We start from the raw sequence: 16,904 nt of genomic DNA, 5'->3' as shown, positions 1-16,904 counted from the left end.
TTGTGGGGCTTGGGGCTTCCAGCCTCTAGGTTATGTAAGGTCGGTGTCTGGCAAGGCGCCGCTCTATACTAGCTGAGCTGAGCAAGGGGGCAAAATGTTATCAAAACGGTCAACAGCACCTGGTGTTCCCAAGAGGTCTCCCATGCAAGTACTGTCCAAGCCCAGCCCTGCTTTGCTTCCGAGATCGGACGTATCCAGGGTGGTATGGCCAGTAGATGCTGCTTGGCCCATCGACTGGCCAGCCTTCCTCAGGCTCGCGTGGTGGCGAGAACTCTGACCATGTGGAGGCGGGCTCCGAAGGGCCCATGCAAAGGCTGGGCTGCCACTATAGGCGTTGCTTGTTTTGCAGTGAAACACCCGCCGCAGCAGGGCCTGAGCATCAGGTGTCTTTAAAAATGGCTCGACGCAGGGTCTCCTGCAGGCTAAACCATTCATCTGGGGGGGACGCGACAGAAAGAGCCAGCTGGAGCAGCAACTTAAGACGGATCGAGACGTCCAGGAGCGAATGAAGGAAGAGGGTGAGCTGGTTGCGAGTGACTGCGAGCTGCTCTTCAGGGGGTCGTGTTGCCTGCAAAGGTGTTCTGCTTGCTTTGACCTGTAAACTGGCCACCAGGTTGCCGGCGGTTGCTTCCAAGCCCGCAGGAGGCGCTGGTCCTGTTGAAAAGAAGCCTAGTATTAAAAGTAAATAAGCAACAATGCTGGAGGCCCACGGTGATGAGAAGGATGCTGGCATTTTGCAAGGATGGAACAGCGCAAGAGTGAAAGCAAATGAAAAGAAGAAAGAAGCATGTGTGCCCTTGTGAAAGGGAATGGAAAAAAGGCATAGAGGAGAGTGACCCCTGCTGGTAGAAGGAAGGAAAAACAAAAGCCTACAGCACCTGGTATTCCCAGGCGGTCTCCCATCCAAGTACTAACCAGGCCTGACGCTGCTTAGCTTGCGAGATCAGACGAGATCGGGCGTGTTCAGGGTTGTGTGGCCGTAGGCAGACAGGTCTCTCACTGCTTTTCTTCTTTGCAGTCTGGCTGCTGGTTGCCCTGTCCAGTGCTCAGCAAGAGGCCCTTTTGTGCTTTCCTTTCTCTTCACTTTTTTGCTGTCTCCCTTAAAGGGTTTGTAGGCAGAACGCCCTGCTCAGAGCCGCTGAGCTCACTGATCGGCTGCCGACGTGACGTCAGTGTCGCAGCTAATGCCACAGACCTGGAGCAGCGCTGAGACCCTCCGGTGGACCCGGGTAGGGTGAGTACAGGGTGGTTTGTTGCTTTCTAATAGCCTGCAAGCTGGGATGAACTTTTATTGAAAGGGAACAACCCCTTTGTCTGCAGCGCGCCACAACTAGGAAGTGGAGCGCCCCCAGACACAGGTCCACAGGTTCTCGGTACCGGTCCTCTCCGTCTCGGTGCTGGGGTTGTCACGGTGGCTGGACCCGGTCCGTGACCCTGCCAAGGGGCGTCCAATGAAAGGGGTGATGATAGTTTGTCCAGGGTTCATGACGCCACCTGTGGTAGTTGGTCAGGGTGACCGATGCTGCTTAGGGGTCCGCTGGGGTGATGAAATGGCAGCTAGATGGTATACCTTCCCACAGGTGAAGTGTGTCCCCAGGGCTTCCCATTAGTGTAGGTGGCGATGGTGTGAGGCGCAGTTAATAACGAGGACTCAGGGTTGCAATCTCTTTACCTTTTACTGAAGACTTTGGGATCCTCAATCCAGAGCACTGTTAACAGGGCTGTCTGAGACCGGCTGGTCCGAAGGCACATCCAGAGTTCCCTTTGCAGGTGGAAATCAGTGCCTACCACTAGCGCCTGTGTGTTGTAATTCTTCCCTGCTGAGCATTCGGGATAGTCCTCACAACTCTCGTGTTCGTTCTTTCTCTCTCTCTCTCTTTCCGTCCCCCAAGTTTATCTGGATAGGACGCACCCATTTGACGGGAAGGCTCGGAGCTATTCTGGGACCCTAGAGACGCCCCTCTCCACGCTTGCCCCCTATGTCTTCTTAGGTGATGTATGGTAGACAGCCAACCTATAATCAACTGTCCTGCGGTATTTGAAGTAATGCTTGAAGTCAGTTACTCCCTCGGTGTTCCGGTCACCGGCTACGCGCCTCAGTAGGATGTTGCCGTTCTCGGGGCACGACTCCTACTGGCTTTGTGCTTTGATCTCGTTTCTCACTTTTCCACAATATCCTTCTCTTCATGTCCTTCCTTGGGATACCGCCGCAAGGCAGTGCAGGCGCGGTTCCGTCACTCTCTATCCTTTCTGCTAGGCCCCTGTCAGGAACCCACCCCTGACAGGTCCTCCCTGGAGCTCTCCCAGGCTGCGTTCTCTTCAAACTTCCTATACGACCCCCAGTTTTACCAGTATGAGGAGTGGCCTAATACATAATGCCTTTTGCTCCCACTGGTGGCCGGAGTGTGAAGTGTAATGTGTGCTTGTGATACCTGGTCAGGTGAACTCCTTTAGTGCAATCAGACATAACATCACTCACCTTAGTGGCAGAGCGACATTACTGCAACGACCAGGACTCTGGGGCGCTGCACTCCCCCCTCCCCTCTTCCCCCCGGTTAAATCCAGTACTCCCGGACTGGGAAAAGAAGAACAACAATACATGTTAGAAAAAGACATACAAAATTTTGAAATGCTATGAACAATGTAAACATTATAATGCTTCCCTCTATGGTAGGTGAGGTCACATGAATGTTACAAACGGAAACATGTTTAAATATTTTAAATAACATTCTATCCTATGAACTATAAATAATTCCTATTACCCAGCCGGGTATTCTACTAAGTGCAAATCTTTGAACAATAATTTAACTTCTCCTTTAAGGGCGTATAAGCTGAACCCACTAAAGGCTTACTATAAAATATTCTGAAAAGTTCCCAGGCTTGAGTTCATATGAGAACATCCAGCAGAGGGTGCATCACCGCAACTCGAGGTAACTACAGGTCATTCACCTATATTCCATTCATTAGCTGGGGTTTTACAGGCAGGGGCAGCTGCATTAGCAGGCTTCTGCTTGTAAAATTAGTTAACCCCTTCAAACTTATGTTTTATCATCCTTGAGCACTGTACTTAATTGTATATTTTGTATATTGTCTGCACTTTAAAATTAATATGTAAATTATATGTGAATTAATAAAGTATTATTATTATCTAATTACCTATATGCTCCTAGTGTACTCCTATTCTTACTGTTTTAGTATATAGCAGTGTCCTGTCCTCCAGAGCAGAATATAAAGGAGCAGTGTTCACCGGGGGCTCAGTGCAGAGATGTGCTCCAGGGGGCTCAGTGCAGAGATGTTCACGGGGGGCACTCAGTGCAGAGATGTGCTCCGGGGGGGCTCAGTGCAGAGATGTGCTCCGAGGGCTCAGTGCAGAGATGTGCTCCGGGGGCTCAGTGCAGAGATGTGCTCGGGGGGGCTCAGTGCAGAGATGTGCTCGGGGGGGGGGGGGGGGGGGGCCTCAGTGCAGAGATGAACTCCGGGGGGGGCTCAGTGCAGAGATGTGCTCGGGGGGCTCAGTGCAGAGATGTGCTCTGGGGGGGTGGGGGTTCTCAGTGTGGAGATGTGCTCGGGGGGGCTCAGTGCAGAGATGTTTCTCCCCTTGAAAAAGCAACTTCATCTGTGGGCGAAACGCGCGTCGGGGGTTGTGCTTGTGGACCCCATCCAGTGTGCCCCGTCCGGGTGCCTCGCATTGGTAAGAGCTGCTTTCACAAACCTGTCACTTCACGCTGTTAGGCATTTTATATGTATAGCTTGACATGGATCTATAGTAGTGCAGCGCCCCAGAGACCTAGTCGTTGCAGTATGACTAGGGCTAAGGGGAGTGGCGGTACGTCTGATGGCACTAAGGAGTTCTCCTGACCAGGTATCACCAGAACACATTACACTTCACACTCCGGCCAGTAGGGGGAGAAAAAGGCTTTATTTATTGGGCCACTCCTCACATTGGTAAAACTAGGGGCTGGGGAGGAAGTTAGTCAGAAGCTGACTCGGTTGGATTCAGGCAACATCCCATGGCAGGGGGTGTTGCAGGGAGAAGGCACAGGGGGTCCCTGTCAGGCGTGGGAACCTGGCAGGTGCCTAGCGAACAGAACAGAACGTAACGGAACCGCGCCTGCACACCCTGCGGCGGTATCCAGGAGAGAGACACGAAGGGAAGGATATTGTGGAACAGTGTAAACGAGATCAAGCACAAAGGAGAGCCAGTAGGAGTCGTGACGAACGAGACCAGCAGTTGTGAGGACTATTCCGAATGCTCAGCAGGGTAGGACTACAACACACAGGCGCTAGTGGTAGGCAACGATTTCCATCTGCGAAGGAAACTCTGGATGTGCCCATCGGACCGGCCGGTCTCAGGGAGCCCTGTTAAACGTACTCTGGATTGAGGATCCTGAAGCCTTCAGTAAAGAGGTAAAGAGACTGCAACCTTGTGTCCTCATTATTGACTGCGCATTACACCATCGCCATCCACCTACACCACTGGGAAGCCCTGGGGACATACTTCACCTGTGGGAAGGTATACCATCCAGCTGCCATTCCATCACCCCAGTGGACCCCATAGCAGCGTCGGTCACCCTGACCGAACACCACAGGTGGCGTCACGAACCCCTGACAGACTATACCCCCTTTACTGGACGCCCCTTAGCAGGGTCACGGACCGGGTCTAGCCACCGTGACAGCCTCAGCACCGAACCAGAGAGGCCCGGTACCGAGAACTTGTGGCCCTGTGTCTGGGGGCGCTCCAACTTGGCGTCACGAACAGGATCGTACTTAAGCCTGAGAATCAGGTCATGTGTGCCTTGGAACTGTGATTGAAACGTGTTTGAACTGTGATTTATTGCAAAGACTGTGTATTGCTATCTGCCGCAAGATTCCCGCCAAAACCGCCGCCATTGCAGCGCCACGAGGAGCGCAGGAGAAGAAGAAGGGCGTGGAAGTGGGCGTGAACAAGCTGAAGAGCGCGAAAAGTAATGGCCGCCCAGTCTAAATATTCCTGTACTTTGAGGACGTGTCTGTCAGCAGCCGAGATCCGCCTCCTGATCCTCAGTGGAGGGCAGAGACAAAGAAAATGAAACCGCCCACGAAGGAGAGAGCGGGAAAAGGACAAAGAGGAAGAAGTGAGCCATGTGGGAGACACCATGGCCAGCCGACCGGGATCGGAGCGTTGGGTCGGAGCAGAGGACTCCCCCAGCTACCCAGAGAGATACCGCGGCCAGGTGTCACCTGTTGGCCCCGACTTCCTGCAGGCCGGAGTGGACGAGCTCAACGATCGACTCCGGCGGACGCAGCTGAGCACTGAGGCCGGGTGGAAGGAGACCGTCATCAGGGGCCTCACCAGACATCTGACGGCAGCCTCGTGTGGTCCGGAGCGAGAAAGAATTTCCAGCGCTCCGAAGCCAGAAAGCAAGGCCCTGCTGGAAAGCGAGATACTGCAAACAGAGATGACAACGCCACAGCGCAAGGCCCCGCAGTCAGCGTTCCAGATCCCAGCGGAGACGGAGCAGGACGGCACCGGAGGGACCGCATCTGAAGCAGGTATGAAGAACGACCCTGCCCCAGTGACAGAAGACCTACTGATAAGCTCCGTAGCAGCGCCACCTGCTGCCATGACTAAGACTAACTCTGAACTGACAAATCCTAATACTACTACCACAGTGGGCATTATTGCCGCTACTGAACCTACTACCAAAATTGACATTCGAACCCAGATGATACCTGAAAAACTGATTGGTGACATTGACACCGCATCGGATGGGAGGTTGAGCGCAGATCTTTCCGGGCCGGGAGGTGTTCCCTGCCAACGGATGCCTTGCAATCTACCGTCGCGAGAATAAACCTCGAAGACCCGAATATGTAAATAGTTAACTGTTTCCTGTTTGCTGCTTAAAACCCGTAGGGGTTTGAGAGAGAGTCCTCCTGAGAGATGTAGAAAGATGGTCGGCACAATGACAGCAGGCCCAGCCAAGGAGCTAGGCGGTCCTGCATTGGTGAAGTTGGAACAGAAAGAACGTTGAATTGTTGTTATAGTAGGCCTTTAGTGGGTTCAGCTTATACGCCCTTAAAGGAAAAGTTAAATCAGAGTTTGCACTTAGTAGAATACCCGGCTGGGTACTGAGTTATTTATAGTCAAAATGTTATTTAAAAATATTTAATCCTGTTTTTGTTTGTAACGTTCAAGTGTCCTTACCTCCCATAAAGGGAAGCACCTTTTCTATTTACTTGTTCTAAGCATTTCAAAAATTTTGTATGTCTTTTGCTGTATTATATTGTTGTTCTTATTCCCAGTCTAGGAGTACTGGATTTAACCTGGGGGGAGTGCAGCGCCCCAGAGACCTCGTCGTTGCAGTATGGCACTCTGCCGCTAAGGGGAGTGGCGGTACGTCTGATGGCACTAAGGAGTTCTCCTGACCAGGTATCACCAGAACACATTACACTTCACACTCCGGCCACTAGGGGGAGAAAAAGGCTTTATTTATTGGGCCACTCCTCACATTGGTAAAACTAGGGGCTGGGGAGGAAGTTAGTCAGAAGCTGACTGGGTTGGATTCAGGCAACACCCCGTGGCAGGGGGTGTTGCAGGGAGAAGGCACAGGGGGGTCCCTGTCAGGCGTGGGAACCTGGCAGGTGCCTAGCGAACAGAACAGAACGTAACGGAACAGCGCCTGTACACCCTGCGGCGGTATCCAGGAGAGAGACACGAAGGGAAGGATATTGTGGAACAGTGTAAACGAGATCAAGCACAAAGGAGAGCCAGTAGGAGTCGTGCCGAGAGACAGAGGCAACATCTTACTGAGGCGCGTAGTTGGTGGCCGGAACACCGCAGGAGTAACTGACTACAGGCCTTACTTCAAACTCCACCGGACAGTTAATTATAGGTTGGCTGTCTACCTTACTACACCTACGAAGACATAGGGGGCAACGCGTGGAGAGGTGCATCTCTAGGGTCCCGGAAGAGCTCCGAGCCTTCCCGTCATACGGGTGGCGTCCTAGCCATAACATACCTGGGGGACGTTAGAAACTAGTAACATCTGGAACCAAAGAACGAGAGAGCTGTAGAGAACGAACGAACGAGACCAGCAGTTGTGAGGACTATTCCGAATGCTCAGCAGGGTAGGACTACAACACACAGGCGCTAGTGGTAGGCAACGATTTCCATCTGCGAAGGAAACTCTGGAAGTGCCCATCGGACCGGCTGGTCTCAGGGAGCCCTGTTAAACGTACTCTGGATTGAGGATCCTGAAGCCTTCAGTAAAGAAGTAAAGAGACTGCAACCTTGTGTGTTATGACCTGGTGGTCAGGACAATAATGGACCTGGTGGTTAAGAGCACACGGAATGACCTGATAGTTACTTATAATAAAGGACGAGCTCTGGGACGTGGGAACTCTGCTGACCGCAATCCCTAAACCTATCAAACACACTAGAAATAGCCGTGGATTGTGCCTAACGCTCCCTATGCAACTCGGCACAGCCTAAGAAACTAGCTAGCCCTGAAGATAGAAAAATAAAGCCTACCTTGCCTCAGAGAAATTCCCCAAAGGAAAAGGCAGCCCCCCACATATAATGACTGTGAGTAAAGATGAAAATACAAACACAGAGATGAAATAGACTTAGCAAAGTGAGGCCCGACTTACTGAACAGACCGAGGATAGGAAAGGTTACTTTGCGGTCAGCACAAAAAGCTACAAAAAGACCACGCAGAGGGTGCAAAAAGACCCTCCGCACCGACTCACGGTGCGGAGGCCCTCCCTCTGCGTCCCAGAGCTTCCAGCAAGCAAGACAACAAATTAAATAGCAAGCTGGACAGAAAAATAGCAAACCAAAGAAATATAAGCTGGAACTTAGCTTCTGATGGGAAGACAGGTCACAAGAACGATCCAGGAGTGAACTAGACCAATACTGGAACATTGACAGGTGGCATGGAGCAAAGATCTAAGTGGAGTTAAATAGAGCAGCAGCTAACGAATTAACCTCGTCACCTGTGGAAGGAAACTCAGAAACACCCACCAGAGGAAGTCCATGGACAGAACCAGCCGAAGTACCATTCATGACCACAGGAGGGAGCCCGACAACAGAATTCACAACAGTACCCCCCCTTGAGGAGGGGTCACCGAACCCTCACCAGAGCCCCCAGGCCGACCAGGATGAGCCAAATGAAAGGCACGAACAAGATCGGCAGCATGAACATCAGAGGCAAAAACCCAGGAATTATCTTCCTGACCATAACCCTTCCACTTGACCAGGTACTGGAGTTTCCATCTCGAAACACGAGAATCCAAAATCTTCTCCACCACATACTCCAACTCCCCCTCAACTAACACCGGGGCAGGAGGATCAACGGATGGAACCACAGGCGCCACGTATCTCCGCAATAACGACCTATGGAACACATTATGGATGGCAAAAGAAGCAGGAAGGGCCAAACGAAATGACACAGGATTGATAACCTCAGAAATCTTATACGGACCAATGAAACGAGGCTTAAACTTAGGAGAGGAAAGCTTCATAGGAACATAACGAGACGACAACCAAACCAAATCCCCAACACGAAGTCGGGGACCCACACAGCGCCGGCGGTTAGCGAAACGTTGAGCCTTCTCCTGGGACAATGTCAAATTGTCCACCACATGAGTCCAAATCTGCTGCAACCTATCCACCACAGTATCTACACCAGGACAGTCTGAAGACTCAACCTGCCCTGAAGAAAAACGAGGATGGAAACCAGAATTGCAGAAAAACGGCGAAACCAAAGTAGCCGAGCTGGCCCGATTATTAAGGGCGAACTCAGCCAACGGCAAAAAGGACACCCAATCATCCTGATCAGCAGAAACAAAGCATCTCAGATATGTTTCCAAAGTTTGATTAGTTCGTTCGGTTTGGCCATTTGTCTGAGGATGGAAAGCCGAGGAAAAAGACAAATCAATGCCCATCCTAGCACAAAAGGATCGCCAAAACCTTGAAACAAACTGGGAACCTCTGTCAGAAACGATGTTCTCCGGGATACCATGTAAACGAACCACATGCTGGAAAAACAATGGCACCAAATCAGAGGAGGAAGGCAATTTAGACAAAGGTACCAAATGGACCATCTTAGAAAAGCGATCACAAACCACCCAAATGACCGACATCTTTTGAGAGACGGGGAGATCCGAAATAAAATCCATAGAAATATGCGTCCAGGGCCTCTTCGGGACCGGCAAGGGCAAAAGCAACCCACTGGCACGAGAACAGCAGGGCTTAGCCCGAGCACAAGTCCCACAGGACTGCACAAAAGAACGCACATCCCGCGACAAAGACGGCCACCAGAAGGATCTAGCCACCAAATCTCTGGTACTAAAGATTCCAGGATGCCCAGCCAACACTGAACAATGAATCTCAGAGATAACTCTACTAGTCCATCTATCAGGGACAAACAGTTTCTCCGCTGGGCAACGGTCAGGTCTATTAGCCTGAAATTTTTGCAGCACCCGCCGCAAATCAGGGGAGATGACAGACAAAATTACCCCCTCTTTGAGAATACCCGCCGGCTCAGGAACACCCGGAGAGTCAGGCACAAAACTCCTTGACAGGGAATCAGCCTTCACATTCTTAGAGCCCGGAAGGTACGAAACCACAAAATCAAAACGGGAGAAAAATAACGACCATCGAGCCTGTCTCGGATTCAACCGTTTGGCAGACTCAAGATAAGTCAAATTCTTGTGATCTGTCAAGGCCACCACGCGATGCTTGGCTCCTTCCAGCCAATGACGCCACTCCTCGAATGCCCACTTCATGGCCAACAATTCACGATTACCAACATCATAGTTACGCTCAGCAGGCGAAAACTTTCTAGAAAAGAAAGCACATGGCTTCATCACCGAGCCATCAGAACTTCTTTGCGACAAAACAGCCCCTGCTCCAATCTCAGAAGCATCAACTTCAACCTGAAACGGAAGCGAAACATCTGGCTGGCACAACACAGGGGCAGAAGAAAAACGACGCTTCAACTCCTGAAAAGCCTCTACAGCTGCAGAAGACCAATTGACCACTTCAGCACCCTTCTTGGTCAAATCAGTCAACGGTAGAAAAATTAGCGATGAAGCGCCGATAAAAATTAGCAAAGCCCAGGAACTTTTGCAGGCTCTTCACAGATGTCGGCTGAGTCCAATCGTAAATGGCCTGGACTTTAACAGGGTCCATCTCGATAGTAGAAGGGGAAAAAATGAACCCCAAAAATGAAACCTTCTGAACTCCAAAGAGACACTTTGACCCCTTCACAAACAAGGAATTCGCACGAAGGACCTGGAACACCATTCTGACCTGCTTCACATGAGACTCCCAATCATCCGAAAAGACCAAAATATCATCCAAATACACAATCAGGAATTTATCCAGGTACTCTCGGAAGATGTCATGCATAAAGGACTGAAATACTGATGGAGCATTGGAAAGCCCGAATGGCATAACCAGGTACTCAAAATGGCCCTCGGGCGTATTAAATGCTGTTTTCCATTCATCGCCTTGTTTAATACGCACAAGATTATACGCCCCTCGAAGATCTATCTTGGTGAACCAACTAGCCCCTTTAATACGAGCAAACAAATCAGACAGCAACGGCAAAGGATACTGAAATTTGACTGTAATTTTATTAAGAAGGCGGTAATCAATACAAGGTCTCAAAGAACCATCCTTCTTGGCCACAAAAAAGAACCCTGCTCCCAATGGTGACGACGACGGGCGAATATGACCCTTCTCCAAGGATTCCTTTATATAACTCCGCATAGCGGCGTGTTCTGGCACAGATAAATTGAACAGTCGGCCCTTAGGAAACTTACTACCAGGAATCAAATTAATTGCACAATCGCAATCCCTATGAGGAGGTAGGGCACTGGCTTTGGGCTCATCAAATACATCCCGATAATCCGAGAAAAACTCTGGAACTTCAGAAGGAGTGGAAGACGAAATAGACAAAAATGGAACATCACCATGTACCCCCTGGCAACCCCAGCTGGACACAGACATAGATTTCCAGTCCAATACTGGATTATGAACCTGTAGCCATGGCAACCCCAAAACGACCACATCATGCAGATTATGCAACACCAGAAAGCGGATATCCTACTGATGTGCAGGAGCCATGCACATGGTCAATTGGGTCCAGTACTGAGGCTTATTCTTGGCCAAAGGCGTAGCATCAATTCCTCTCAATGGAATAGGATACTGCAAGGGCTCCAAGAAAAAACCACAGCGCCTAGCAAACTCCAAGTCCATCAAATTCAGGGCAGCGCCTGAATCCACAAATGCCATAACAGAATAGGATGACAAAGAGCAAATCAGAGTAACAGACAATAGAAATTTAGACTGTATCGTACCAATGGTGGCAGACCTAGCGAACCGCTTAGTGCGCTTAGGACAATCAGAGATAGCATGAGTGGAATCACCACAGTAAAAACACAGCCCATTCCGACGTCTGTGTTCTTGCCGTTCAGCTCTGGTCAAAGTCCTATCACACTGCATAGGCTCAGGCCCATGCTCAGATAGTACCGCCAAATGGTGCACAGCTTTACGCTCACGCAAGCGTCGATCGATCTGAATGGCCAAGGACATAGACTCATTCAGACCAGCAGGCATGGGAAACCCCACCATGACATCCTTAAGGGCTTCAGAGAGACCCTTTCTGAAGATTGCTGCCAGGGCACATTCTGTTATGAGAGGCAATTCAGAATCACAATGGACATGGAGGTCAGAGCACATACAGTGAACTGACAATAACCCAAAATAATAGAACGAGCTCTGAGACGTGGGAACTCTGCAGACCGCAATCCCTAAGCCTATCAAACCACACTAAAGGTAGCCGTGGAGCGCTACTGACCAGAACCTAGGCGCCTCGTCACAGCCTGAGAAACTAGCTAATCCTGAAGATAGAAAAATAAGCCTACCTTGCCTCAGAGAAATTCCCCAAAGGAAAAGGCAGCCCCCCACATATAATGACTGTGAGTAAGATGAAAACACAAACATAGAGATGAAACAGATTTAGCAAAGTGAGGCCTGACTAGCTGAACAGAACGAGGATAGGGAAGATAACTTTGCGGTCAGCACAAAAACCTATAAAAAACCACGCAGAGGGGACCAAAAAGACCCTCCGCACCGACTAACGGTACGGAGGTGGTCCCTCTGCGTCTCAGAGCTTCCAGCAGGCGAGAAAAACCAATAAAGCAAGCTGGACAGAAAAATAGCAACAAAATAACATAAGCAAAATTTAGCTTAGCAGAGCAGCAGGCCACAGGAATGATCCAGGGAAAAAACAAGTCCCACACTGAAACATTGACAGGAAGCATAGATCAAAGCATCAGGTGGAGTTAAGTAGAGAAGAAGCTAATGAGCTCACCAGATCACCTGAGGGAGGAAACTCAGAAGCTGCAGTACCACTTTCCTCCACAAACGGAAGATCCCAGAGAGAATCAGCCGAAGTACCACTTGTGACCACAGGAGTGAACTCTGCCACAGAATTCACAACAGTACCCCCCCCTTGAGGAGGGGTCACCGAACCCTCACCAGAGCCCCCAGGCCGACCAGGATGAGCCACATGAAAGGCACGAACAAGATCGGGAGCATGGACATCAGAGGCAAAAACCCAGGAATTATCCTCCTGAGCATAACCCTTCCATTTAACCAGATACTGGAGTTTCCGTCTTGAAACACGAGAATCCAAAATCTTCTCCACAATATACTCCAATTCCCCCTCCACCAAAACCGGGGCAGGAGGCTCAACAGATGGAACCATAGGTGCCACGTATCTCCGCAACAATGACCTATGGAACACGTTATGTATGGAAAAAGAATCTGGAAGGGTCAGACGAAAAGACACAGGATTAAGAACCTCAGAAATCCTATACGGACCAATAAAACGAGGTTTAAACTTAGGAGAGGAAACCTTCATAGGAATATGACGAGAAGATAACCAAACCAGATCCCCAACACGAAGTCGGGGACCCACACGGCGTCTGCGATTAGCGAAAAGTTGAGCCTTCTCCTGGGACAAGGTCAAATTGTCCACTACCTGAGTCCAAATCTGCTGCAACCTGTCCACCACAGTATCCACACCAGGACAGTCCGAAGACTCAACCTGTCCAGAAGAGAAACGAGGATGGAACCCAGAATTGCAGAAAAACGGTGAAACCAAGGTAGCTGAGCTGGCCCGATTATTAAGGGCAAACTCAGCCAAAGGCAAAAAGGACACCCAGTCATCCTGATCAGCAGAAACAAAGCACCTCAGATATGTTTCCAAGGTCTGATTGGTTCGCTCGGTCTGGCCATTAGTCTGAGGATGGAAAGCCGAGGAAAAAGACAAGTCAATGCCCATCCTACCACAAAAGGCTCGCCAAAACCTCGAAACAAACTGGGAACCTCTGTCAGAAACAATATTCTCTGGAATACCATGCAAACGAACCACATGCTGGAAGAACAAAGGCACCAAATCAGAGGAGGAAGGCAATTTAGACAAGGGTACCAGATGGACCATCTTAGAAAAGCGATCACAGACCACCCAAATGACTGACATCTATTGAGAAACGGGAAGGTCAGAAATAAAATCCATAGAGATATGTGTCCAAGGCCTCTTCGGGACTGGCAAGGGCAAAAGCAACCCACTGGCACGAGAACAGCAGGGCTTAGCCCGAGCACAAATCCCACAGGACTGCACAAAAGTACGCACATCCCGCGACAGAGAGGGCCACCAAAAGGATCTAGCCACTAACTCTCTGGTACCAAAGATTCCAGGATGACCAGCCAACACCGAACAATGAAGTTCAGAGATAACTCTATTCGTCCACCTATCAGGGACAAACAGTTTCTCCGCTGGGCAACGATCAGGTTTATTAGCCTGAAATTTTTGCAGCACCCGCCGCAAATCAGGGGAGATGGCAGACACAATTACTACTTCCTTGAGGATACCCGCCGGCTCAGATAAACCCGGAGAGTCGGGTACAAAACTCCTAGACAGAGCATCCGCCTTCACATTTTTAGAGCCCGGAAGGTACGAAATCACAAAGTCAAAACGGGCAAAAAACAACGACCAACGAGCTTGTCTAGGATTCAAGCGCTTGGCAGACTCGAGATAAGTCAAGTTCTTATGATCAGTCAATACCACCACGCGATGCTTAGCTCCTTCAAGCCAATGACGCCACTCCTCGAATGCCCACTTCATGGCCAGCAACTCTCGATTGCCCACATCATAATTACGCTCAGCAGGCGAAAACTTCCTGGAAAAGAAAGCGCATGGTTTCATCACTGAGCAACCAGAACCTCTCTGCGACAAAACAGCCCCTGCTCCAATCTCAGAAGCATCAACCTCGACCTGGAACGGAAGAGAAACATCTGGTTGACACAACACAGGGGCAGAAGAAAAACGACGCTTCAACTCTTGAAAAGCTTCCACAGCAGCAGAAGACCAATTGACCACATCAGCACCCTTCTTGGTCAAATCGGTCAATGGTTTAGCAATACTAGAAAAATTGCAGATGAAGCGACGATAAAAATTAGCAAAGCCCAGGAACTTTTGCAGACTTTTCAGAGATGTCGGCTGAGTCCAATCATGGATGGCTTGGACCTTAACAGGATCCATCTCGATAGTAGAAGGGGAAAAGATGAACCCCAAAAATGAAACCTTCTGCACACCAAAGAGACACTTTGATCCCTTCACAAACAAAGAATTAGCACGCAGGACCTGAAAAACCGTTCTGACCTGCTTCACATGAGACTCCCAATCATCCGAGAAGATCAAAATGTCATCCAAGTACACAATCAGGAATTTATCCAGGTACTCTCGGAAGATGTCATGCATAAAGGACTGAAACACTGATGGAGCATTGGCAAGTCCGAACGGCATCACGAGATACTCAAAATGACCCTCGGGCGTATTAAAAGCAGTTTTCCATTCATCACCTTGCTTAATTCGCACCAGATTATACGCACCACGAAGATCTATCTTTGTGAACCAACTAGCCCCCTTAATCCGAGCAAACAGATCAGATAACAATGGCAAGGGGTACTGAAATTTAACCGTGATCTTATTAAGAAGGCGGTAATCTATACAAGGTCTCAGCGAACCATCCTTCTTGGCTACAAAAAAGAACCCTGCTCCTAATGGCGACGATGACGGGCGAATATGCCCCTTCTCCAGGGATTCCTTCACATAACTGCGCATAGCGGTGTGCTCAGGCACGGACAAATTAAACAATCGACCTTTTGGGAATTTACTACCAGGAATCAAATTGATAGCACAATCACAATCCCTATGCGGAGGTAGGGTATTGGACTTGGGCTCATCAAATACATCCCGGTAATCAGACAAGAACTCTGGGACCTCAGAAGGAGTGGATGACGAAATTGACAGAAATGGAACATCACCATGTACCCCCTGACAACCCCAGCTGGACACCGACATGGATTTCCAATCTAATACTGGATTATGGGCTTGTAGCCATGGCAACCCCAATATGACCACATCATGCAGATTATGCAACACCAGAAAGCGAATAACCTCCTGATGTGCAGGAGCCATGCACATGGTCAGCTGGGTCCAGTATTGAGGCTTATTCTTGGCCAAAGGCGTAGCATCAATTCCTCTCAATGGAATAGGACACTGCAAGGGCTCCAAGAAAAACCCACAACGCTTAGCATATTCCAAGTCCATCAAATTCAGGGCAGCGCCTGAATCCACAAATGCCATGACAGAATATGATGACAAAGAGCAGATCAAGGTAACGGACAGAAGAAATTTTGACTGTACAGTACCAATGGTGGCAGACCTAGCGAACCGCTTAGTGCGCTTAGGACAATCAGAGATAGCATGAGTGGAATCACCACAGTAGAAACACAGACCATTCAGACGTCTATGTTCTTGCCGTTCAACTCTGGTCAAGGTCCTATCACACTGCATAGGCTCAGGTTTAAGCTCAGGTAATACCGCCAAATGGTGCACAGGTTTACGCTCACGCAAGCGTCGACCGATCTGAATGGCCAAAGACATAGACTCATTCAAACCAGCAGGCATAGGAAATCCCACCAAGACATCCTTAAGGGCTTCAGAGAGACCCTTTCTGAATATTGCTGCCAGCGCAGATTCATTCCATTGAGTGAGCACTGACCACTTTCTAAATTTCTGACAATATACCTCTATCTCATCCTGAGCCTGACAAAGAGCCAGCAAATTTTTTTCTGCCTGATCCACTGAATTAGGCTCATCGTACAGCAACCCAAGCGCCAGGAAAAACGCATCGATATTACTCAATGCAGGATCTCCTGACGCAAGAGAAAACGCCCAGTCCTGAGGGTCGCCGCGCAAAAAAGAAATGACGATCCTAACCTGTTGAATTGGGTCACCAGAAGAGCGAGGTTTCAAAGCCAGAAATAGTTTACAATTATTTTTGAAACTCAGAAATTTAGTTCTATCTCCAAAAAACAAATCTGGAATAGGAATTCTCGGTTCAAGCAAAGAATTCTGGACCACAAAATCTTGAATATTTTGAACTCTTGCCGTGAGCTGATCCACACATGAAGACAGACCTTTAATGTCCATTGCTACACCTGTGTCCTGAACCACCCAAATGTCTAGGGGAAAAAAAAGACAAAACACAGTGCAAAGAAAAAAAAATGGTCTCAGAACTTCTTTTTTCCCTCTATTGAGAATCATTAGCACTTTTGGCTTCCTGTACTGTTATGAGAGGCAATTCAGAATCACAATGGACATGGAGGTCAGAGCACATACAGTGAACTGACAATAACCTAAAATAATAGAACGAGCTCTGAGACGTGGGAACTCTGCAGACCGCAATCCCTAAGCCTATCAAACCACACTAAAGGTAGCCGTGGAGCTCTCCTGACCAGAACCTAGGCGCCTCGTCACAGCCTGAGAAACTAGCTAATCCTG

General features: G+C 49.4%; 1 non-coding gene and 1 pseudogene across 1 annotated transcript; both read right to left on the bottom strand.

Annotated features, from left to right (window-relative positions):
• Positions 1-107: 107 nt before the first annotated feature.
• On the bottom strand, positions 108-217 carry LOC138644271 (5S ribosomal RNA; annotated as a pseudogene).
• Positions 218-866: 649 nt separating this feature from the next.
• On the bottom strand, positions 867-985 carry LOC138644039 (5S ribosomal RNA). Its single transcript, XR_011314542.1, has one exon. It is a non-coding gene; the product is annotated as a 5S ribosomal RNA (ribosomal RNA).
• Positions 986-16,904: the final 15,919 nt, after the last annotated feature.

The sequence above is a fragment of the Ranitomeya imitator genome, chromosome 6, assembly GCF_032444005.1.
Source record: "Ranitomeya imitator isolate aRanImi1 chromosome 6, aRanImi1.pri, whole genome shotgun sequence".
NCBI classification, from domain to species: Eukaryota; Metazoa; Chordata; class Amphibia; order Anura; family Dendrobatidae; genus Ranitomeya; species Ranitomeya imitator.
This window is presented reverse-complemented; position numbering and strand designations above follow the sequence as displayed.